The sequence below is a fragment of the Drosophila mauritiana genome, unplaced genomic scaffold, assembly GCF_004382145.1.
Source record: "Drosophila mauritiana strain mau12 unplaced genomic scaffold, ASM438214v1 Y_41, whole genome shotgun sequence".
Classification (NCBI taxonomy): Eukaryota; Metazoa; Arthropoda; class Insecta; order Diptera; family Drosophilidae; genus Drosophila; species Drosophila mauritiana.
The window spans coordinates 113338-123298 of NW_022881586.1; positions in this window are offsets into that span (position 1 = coordinate 113338).

The window sequence follows — 9961 nt, forward strand, 5'->3', positions numbered from 1 at the left end:
AGGATACATGCTGCACATAAGGTCAATAAGGCAAATAAAATGTAAATTGTGTAAAGATGGTTTGTTGCTGAGGTTTTCATGACAATTAGGTCGTCTTGGCTGGACAGAGACCGTAGGTGAAGTTTATACAGGTTTATGTCATCGAACGTGTTGTTAATATTAATCTTCTTGAACGACTCTATTGAGAGTTCTGTTTTCTGTTCGAATTCCATCAACGTATCGTCATATGTTAGGCCATTGATATTGACCGTGCAGTTGTTAAATGTTAGTATCACTGACCCATTGATTAAGAAGGGAGGTCGGCAAGAGGATGTGACGTTGGTTCTCACGGTGTTGAATATGAAGATGTGGCGTTGTTCCACTTCCTTGATGATTTCTTGCAGCCCGATGTCTTTAATGTCGCATGTTGCTGTTTGACCGTGGAGTATTCCTTTGATGCAGCTGATGTCGATTAAGTTGGTTTGTGCTCGAGCACTTTCGCATATATAGGTCGTATGTATTTTCGGACACTTTTCTTCGAAGTACGTAACTTGGTCGTTTTGGTTATATAAAATGTAGATAGGTGTGATTAAGAATTTAGTTTGATGTAGTGGCAGAGGGACCACGTGTGCTAATTGGAAAATTTGTGTCTTAAATATAGGTATTTTGACATGGAAGATTGTGTATGATTTATCAATATAATTTCTAAGGCTAGCAATCAATATAAATGTTCTTCGGATTCTACTATTATGTTCTGATTGGATATAAATTTGTTTATGGAATCGATTTCTGTTTCTTCTGATAATATGAATTTAGGTAGTATATTGAGTTTAGTTAGCAAAATGCTTTCCGCTATGTTATTAATGTGGTTTTGTAAAATATCTATATTAAAGTTAATTCTAGTAATGTATTGGAGTAAGTGTATTTGGTTGTGTTCGTCATTAAGTGTTTTATATATATTGTTTTTGTAATTTTTAATGAAGTTGTTAATAGTTGTTTGTTCTTGGTTTATGTGTTGTGTAATGTTTTCGAATCTTAAGGTAATTTCTTGGTTAAGTATACTTTGTTGGTTAATTTTTTGTGTAATTTGATCTTCGTTTTCCCTAACAACGTTAAACTTATCATTTATTTGTTGGGCGTCTTTAGCGTCCATATTTCCTGTTACAACTTTTATTAAGCTGCCAAGGCCGTTCACCAATCCTCTTTTTTCCCTTCTTGAAGGTACTGTTGGGATGCTGGGGATTGCTGGTTCTGGAAAATTCATAGTTTGCTGAAAATAGAACACTCGGAGAAAAGCGAACACTTGACTTTTGTAAATGCGCGGGCGCGACCGGGCGTATCTTTATTGCTCGTGGTTAGTTTTTTACACTAAAGCTTATTCTAATGAGTTGGGTTCTCCCAAGCGCAGCGGAGACTCCTCGGAGACTCTGTGGTGAAGAGCGGGAGAGCGTAAGAGGGAGTGGAGAGCGTAATAGGGAGCGGAGAGCGGGTGACAGTCCAAACCCCGTAACTTGAACATTCCGCCCCCCTTGCAATCACTGGGGTTGCAACAAAGCCAGCCTACGGCAGGCTGCAGGCACCGGACACGATCCACCCAAACACGGTCTTTTGAGCGACCGGCATTCCCTCGTCGAAGGTCAGGAATCCGGATTGGATAACCTTAGGATAAATATCTGCTCCTAAGACCATGGAGGCGGTAGCAGGCCGATGGAACTGGTCATCAGCCAGCATGATGTCCCGGAACTTGGACACTACCGTGTCGCTCAATGCCCGGACAGGTGTGCGGATCCGCACCCTGGGCTCGATCTTGAGCACGACCTCCAGCTTCGTGTTCGCGTCGATCCTGGAGCGAATCGTCGTCGTGCAGACCTTCTCGTCGCCAACATTGGTCATCGGAAGCTTAAAGGCTGACGCCAACGAAGCGACGATGCAGCTCATGGGGCTGCACGGATCGATAAGTGCTGCGGTCTCAAAGGTCTTCGTCCCGGTCTCCAACTTGACCAGCGCTGTGGGAAGGATGTTCACGCTGTGGCGTTGCAGCAGCGACGAGAGCGATGGGCCTGGCGTCGTCGATTCCGGGCGTCGTGGCGGTGAACTCCTTCGCTGAGTTGGCGGATTGTGCCGGCGGGAACGTTGGGACGAGGCCGAAGCTGCTTGCCGGGTTGGCACCGGTTGGAGACGCGAGCGCGCTTGCGACCGCGACAACGAGCTAACCTGCTGGTGCATGTGGAGCAGCGTGTGGTGGGATCGGTCGCACTTCTTGCAACGATCACCGCTTCGGCAGTCTCCCGTGGAATGCTCGTGAGCGAGGCAATTGGCGCAGTATTTGTTAATGAGGACTGCTCGCAAACGCTTTTCAGCGCTGAGCTTTAGGAACCTCGCGCACTTCCGAAGAGGATGGATACCGCGGCATGAATACCTCGGGTACGTCTGCTCTCCACGGCACGAGCACTGCGTGCGTTTTGTTGACGAGGGGCCATCCTGCGCGTAGTCGAATGTCGAAAGGAGAAACGAAATGAAAAATAATGGATGATTAGTGCTAGTGAACTACAACTAAGGACGAGAGGAGCGCCTATTATTGTGGAGATTCGGAAGACTCCGTCGGCAAAAGCACCACTTTTGCCACTGGACGTTTAACAACTCCACGTGCAGTACGGATATTTACTACACGGACGTTGCCGTCGGCTCCTGGGAAAACAGACTCAATTCTGCCGAGCCGCCACTCATTAGAGGGTAAGTTGTCGTCCTTGATGACGACCATGTCATCGATACGGAGATTTTTGGACGGGGCCTGCCATTTAGAGCGCTTGTGGAGTTCTTTGAGGTACTCTTCTTTCCATCGCACACGGAACTGCTGATGGAGAGCCTTCAAATGCTGCCACCGATTAAGAATGGACTTCGCTTCCCCTACTTCGGGTTCCACCGTGGACATAAGGGGTCCCTCGACAAGGAAATGCCCTGGCGTCAGAGCCAGCAAATCTGTCGGATCCTCAGACATAGGAGAGAGCGGCCTGGAGTTAAGGCACGCTTCTATTTTTGCCAAGAGCGTGGAGAGCTCTTCGAACGTGTATTTTAAAACTTTTTACGCCTGCTTCCCAGAGGCCTCCCATATGGGGTGCCCCCGGAGGAATAAATTGCCATTGCATCTCTTGATGAATATAGGCATTCGTCACCGACTCTTTTACGGCTTGAAGGAAATCGCGGGAAAGCAGGGTGGCAGCGCCAACAAAGGTTTTGCCATTGTCTGACTGGACTTGACGTGGACACCCTCTTCTGGATACAAAACGAGAGAAAGCGGCAAGAAACTTTTCGGTCGTTAAGTCAGATGTAGGCTCTAAGTGGATGGCCTTGGTGGAGAAACAAACAAACACTAAGACATACCCCTTTGTAATAAGACATGCTCTTCCCGTATAGTTCTTTATATCGAACGGACCGGCGTAATCCATGCCAGTGTACGTGAATGGTCGGGAGAACGATGCTCTTGCTTTGGGCAGGACACCCATCAGTTGGCTTTGCAACCGCTTTTTGTGGATCACACATACTTTGCACGAATTCACTACTGCTTTCATAAGGTTCTTAATTCTCGGAATCCAGTGTTTCGACCGGATGAGGCGCACCATTAACTGGTTACCACCATGGAGAGTTATGCGATGAGTGAAATTCGCAAGGAGGCGAGAAAGCAGGCAGTTATACGGAAGAATCACTGGATGCCGTTCATTGTATTGAAGGCTTTCGGAAGCCGCCACACGGCCGCACGCCCTGATCAGTCCTTGCGGATCTAGAAACGGGTTCATGCATAGGATAGCACTTGAACTTGGCACTGGACGCTTTTCACTTAGGCAGTGATATTCCACAGGGAATTCTCTGCGCTGAGTATTTGAAATTAGGAACCGGCGATTTCAGTGGCCAGCAAATGCACATCAGATGGAGATGTCTGCTTCCTGCACCGCTGAACGAAGCGATGAACATAAGCAAGGACCCGTAGAGCTTTCTCTAGCTTGTAGAAACGTGCCAACAATTCTTCAGAAGGAGCTTTTGCGAGATGGACTTTTAGAGCACGCTTCTCCAGGTCGGTCACCGGAGCGTTGTCGACCTGAATTGGCCATTGGTTGCGTGAATTTTGCAACCAAGTCGGTCCGTGCCACCATAACTGGCTATCGGCTAGATCTTGGAGGGAAACTCCTCTACTTGCCAGGTCCTCTGGATTATGCTCAGATTGAACATGAGACCAATTCTCTATTTTTGTGGCCTGGGCGATCTTTGTCACCCTATTGGCTACAAATGTGGTCCACTGGCACGCTGGCTTGCTTAACCATGCAAGCACTATTGTGGAGTCCGTCCAACAGTAAAGTTCGGAGTTAATCGTAGGCATCTGCGGAATGATGGCTGCAGCCATTTCGGAAAGCAATAACGCTCCGCACAGCTCCAGTCTTGGGAGCGAAACCGTTTTGACTGGTGCTACCCGGGTTTTCGCGGTTAGGAGTTGCACCATAATGGTGCTGCCCACTTCTACGCGGACATATATTGCCGCCCCATAAGCCTTTTGCGATGCATCGCAAAAGCCATGATGCTCGACCTTGAAATCTGGACGAAACGATAGCCAGCGTGGAATGCGTATCTGCTCTAAAACCGAATAACTTTGGAAAAAATTAAGCCATCGCTGAAAAAGCTCATTTGGAATGTTTTCGTCCCACCCAAGCTCCTGCAGCCAAATCTCCTGCATGAATTTAGCTCGAACGATAAACGGCGCTAACCAGCCTGCAGGGTCGAACAATTTGTCAATTTGGGATAGGACTTGGCGTTTTGTAATGGACGTTTCGATAGCCAACTCTGGCGGGACGAAGAAGAATTCGTCGGAGGTTGTCTTCCAGCGAATACCGAGGGTTTTGTCAGTACTTTCTGCATCGATCTCGAGAAAATCAGTATTTAAAAGATGGTTGCTCTGAATTTCCGCTAAAACTTCCTTTTGGTTGGAGGTGCATTTCCTCAATGGAAATCCGGCGGAATTCAGAGCGTCTCGGAGCTCTTGCACCATGAGCTGAGCTTCTTCTGTGCAGTCCGCTCCGGCTAGAACATCATCCACATACATGAAATTTCAAATGACATTGCTAGCTTTTGGATGGCTGAGTTCTACGTCAGCTGCTAGCTGCTGCAGTACTCGGATGGCCAGGTAAGGCGCGCAATTGACTTCAAAGGTTACTGTTTTCAATTCGAAATCTCTGATTTCCCCTCTATTGTTACGGAAAAGCATTCGCTGGAATGGAGTGTGTTTCGGATCTACCCAGATCTGCCGATAAATTTTTTCGATATCGGCGCTGAACACGTATCGGAAATAGCGCCATAGATATCATTTAAACTGGTACCATTCGATGAAGGGCTGGAGGCATTGAATACTACACGGAGTTTAGTAGTTACGCTTTCCGGTTTTAAGACGGCGTGATGTGGCATATAATAGGCGTTGCAATCATGGGTAGGAAGAACTTGTCGCATGTGCTTTAAGTCGAGATATTCCTGGATAACCGAATCGTATCTCGTTTTCAAGGCCTCATCTCTTTTTAGACGCTGCTCATTCCTTAAGAACTGAGCCAACGCGAAAGACCTAGAATGCCCTAGCGCGGAACCGATATGTTCTGGGTCGCGAAAAGGCAGAGTAACGACATATTTTCCGCACTCGTTTCTCGTGATCGTTTGAAGGAAATTCTTCTTGCACATGGAATCGGATTCTTTTACCAACTTTGTTGGTATATCCTCTACCTCCCAAAATTTTGTGAGGAGTTTGTCCAGTGAATTATCGTACGCGTGGGAGATCTGTGTCGAAAAAGAGGAAATTCTGCTTTGGGCTGAGGCTGACACTGGCCCAGTTAGTATCCAGCCGAAAGTGGTCTCTTGCCCCAAGAGAGAGCCACAGATGTTGGTTTTTGCTCCACTCAGAAGCACCGAAGGTAGAATGTCGGCTCCGATAAGGACATCTATTTGTGCGCTCTCATAGAATTTTGGATCCGCCAGTGGAAAATCGGGAAGATCCCGAAGGAAATTTTGCGGAATTGGGTAGGAAGGCAGATTTCCGGCTAGTTGAGAGAGGACATAGGCCGTCGTCTCCAACTGCAACGCGGGCCTAGTCGGAGATCGGATGTTGAAACTGCAGAGCTTCTTGGACTGAGCAGCTACTGTTTGGTTTAAGCCCGAGACTTGGGCTTGAACCACCTGGAATGGCAATCTAATTAGATTGAACAGTCGCTCGGTTATGAATGTCACTTCTGATCCGGAGTCGATCAGGGCGCATGCCTTAAAGTTAGTGCCAAGATGGGAGATATTGATTATGGCACTGCCAAGAATGATAGGTCTTGAGCCCGTGGCGAAATAATTTTGAACACTGGCTTGTTCATTTGGAACGAAATTGGCCTGATTAGCGGAAATTGGCCTTGCATGATTTGAAGGGCTTGAATTGCTGGAACAGAGGTTGTTTCGGTGCAACAACGTGTGATGCCGGCCACGACAAGTAAAACAATTGTGCGTGCTTTTACACTCACGAAGACGTCCTTTTGCAAAGCAGTTTAAGCATAACTGCTTCCGTTTAATGTAGGCTGACCGGTCGTCAACCGACATTTGGAGAAAACGCGGACATACACGGACAGGATGGTTTTCCTTGTTGCACAAGTCGCAACTTTTCGATTTTGGAGCCACTTTCGTCTCATAGGAATTTAGTTTTCTAGAGGGCCCATTTGAGCTCATCGCTTTGTTCCCAGTTCTCATTGTTGATGCCTGATAGTTCTAAGGCAGTCAAGCAACCTTGAACAAGTACTTTGCAGTACCTTCAAGGCCGCCCCAGATTCCTGTGGTATCGACTGCACATTAAACAGTATTTTCAACATTGTTTACCAGCAATCGTTTATTTTCGAAACGCTCTATTAGGTTTTCCCACGCAGAGCGGAAACCCTCGTTTGTGAGAGGCGAAATCGAAACTATGGCATGCGCGTCGCCACTTGTTTTGGCATTTAAATGGAATAACTTTTCAACCGGAGTCAGCCGTGTATTATTGATATAAATGGCTGTGAAAAGATCCCGGAAAGTCGGCCAGCGAAGATAGTCGCCTGCGAAAACTTCTGCATCGCATGGAGGCAACCGACATCCAGAGGAAATGGAGCTGAGGATTCCGGAGTGTTGATCTGAGCCTCAAATTCGCTTAAGCGGTAAGAAACCGAAATGAATTTGGCTAGCGCTAGATCGGAAGCAGCCATATTTTTAGCTGTGCGCTTTACTGTGGCTTTGGATGGAGGAGCACAGTCGTCGGAAATCTGCGCAGGCGTTCTCACCGAAATGCTTGGGATTCTTGGACTCTTGGGCCCTTGTAGTGAAAAAATAGACTTGGGTTTGTCAGCGGACAATTTCTTCTTATCGTCCCCGATGGGCATAATCGAAGAAATACGAAATGGAAGGGAAGCGGTTTTGGAGCCCGGTCACACTTTTGAAAAAGTAGACAGATTGCACTTAATAATTTAAGTGGTGTAAAATTTACGAAGTGGAAACGCCGTAGTTTAGACTAATCGGAAAGGTGACTCGGAGTGAACAGCGAATTGTATAAATGACCTGTGATTTATGGTAATTGGGTCCACCTTATTTACGGTTGGAACCCTTGGAATGTGGAACACGGTGATATAAAAAGTTTATTAGAACGAAGAAAATTTTATTCTTTTGTTTACAAACTGGAAAACGGAGAAAAAATATTTGTAGGGTGAACGACTTATATTTGGCGGTCGTATTATTTTGTAGTATGTGCCTATGCAATATTAAGAACAATTAAATAAAATAGCATATTAACTTATGGCAGCACTTTGTTGCTATGTTTATGTTTACGTTTATGCACGCAGTTAGGCCAGGGCGGATGTAACATGATCACCCACTCGAAGGCCACAAAGTATAAGTGCATTGCCCACTCGAAGGCAAAAAGTATAAGTGCATGGTCAGCATTCACACGCCGACCAAATACATATTACATACGTACATACATATCTCGCTCTCCCGATAAGCCCAGATATATAAGATATACATAAGAACGCCGCTCCGCCGCTGGCGTACCCGGCAGCGCAGCTACGCGAATTAGCCTAAGTCCAAATATATTGAATACTGTAAGATCAGACACTCTTTAGACATTGAGCTGGCAGAACCATTTCTGCCTACTCTAAAATATAAGAAGAAAATCAAATAAATAAAAAGTCAGCCTGACGGCTGCACTCAACCACCAAACAAACTCGTGTTCTCAATTGGAGTTCATCTTTACATGGCGACCGTGACAGTCGTCCAACGCTGGACGAATTGACCCAAGTTAGTGTCAAGACAAAGGAATACTGGACTGGAAGAAGACACACAAGGAATAATTAAATGGAACCAAAACTAACCTAAAAACTAAGGAAGAATTGACCAAAGCTGGAATACTGGACTGGAAGAAGACACACACAAGGAATAATTAAATGGAATTCCCGAAACTAAGGAAGAATCTGAGTGAGTAGAGTTCTATTGAGTATGGGAAAACACCGTGGCGGTTTGAAAACTAAGCTGAATAAACGTATAGCCCACGTAAGGTGGCTAATATACGGTCAGCAAACGCCACCGGTTTGGTCGACAGCTCTAAAGCTACAAGCAGAGCTAGACCACTTGCTGCAATATCAGCAAGAATTAAGGACCCATAAACTCGAGAAAACTCACTCAGATAACATTAAAAATATACCCGAAATTAATGAAATTCCAAAAAACCAGGCATGTCCATCACCAGCACCAGCATTAACAAAGCCAAAGAAGTCCTGCCCCCCTGGCTGCGAAGGAATCTGGAGTCCCCACTGCCTGGGGACTTGTGAGCGACCATCGACGTCTTCAGCGGCGAAGAAATAGACAGCAGCGAGGGAGTGTCAGCCTGCCACCCCCGGCGACGCCCAGCTGACACCCAACAAATAGACAGCAGCGAGGGAGTGTCAGCGTGCCACCCCCGGCGACGCCCAGCTGACACCTGATGAGCATCATCAACAGCAGAATATAATAATAAATATATATAAATATATAGTAAATATAAAATATATAGATAAGAAAAATTGTAAGAAATATTGTAAAACGGAGCATATACTATTATGCCCTGTTAACCCAATATGGCCCGTGAAGCCATAGCTAGAATCAGGCAGGCAACAATGTAAAATACAATTTTTTTTACTCTTGCGAACATTGAAAGATTTTATAAATAGATATTTCCAAACATAAATGTCTATAGAGACAAATGAAATAAGTAAAACTGAAAATAAAAGTATATACAAAGAAAATTTTCTATTCTATTCTCCAAAATATAAAATTAGTATACCCAAAATGGGTCTAATAGACACTAAAACTGTGGACTCTACAGCCAATGTAATAAATAAAGTAGAAGTCCAAAATGCAGACTTGTTCTGGATAACCATAATACTAATTGTAATTGCATTAATTATGGTATCCAATGCATTAATAAAAATATACAAACTGCATAACAAGTGTCTTAAGAAACGATACCGTAGCACTGCTAACGGTATAGATAATATTTAAGGAAGATCTTTAATAAAGTCAATTATGAATGAAAATACGAGAAAAATTATATGAAGAAAAAATAATAAATAAAAAAAAAAAATATAAAACGTAATATTGAATTTATCTAGATTAAAACTAAAAAAAAAAAATATACAAATGCATAAATTTGAAGTTATGAGTATACCACAGCATGGACTGGGAAAAGCTTGTTGATCAGATAAAAGATCCAAATGAAAATTTCAGAAAATCCTATAAGTGCTTAACGCAAAACAGATCAACACAAGCTGTAACAATTAATAGGAATGCCCAAGTCTTGGTAAATAGTTATAATGAAATCAGAGAGTTGATCCAACAAAATAGAAAGAATTTGGAACGCAAACAGTGTGCTAAGGCTTTGGAACTACTGGTGACATTAAGAGAAAAATTAATACTTATAAAA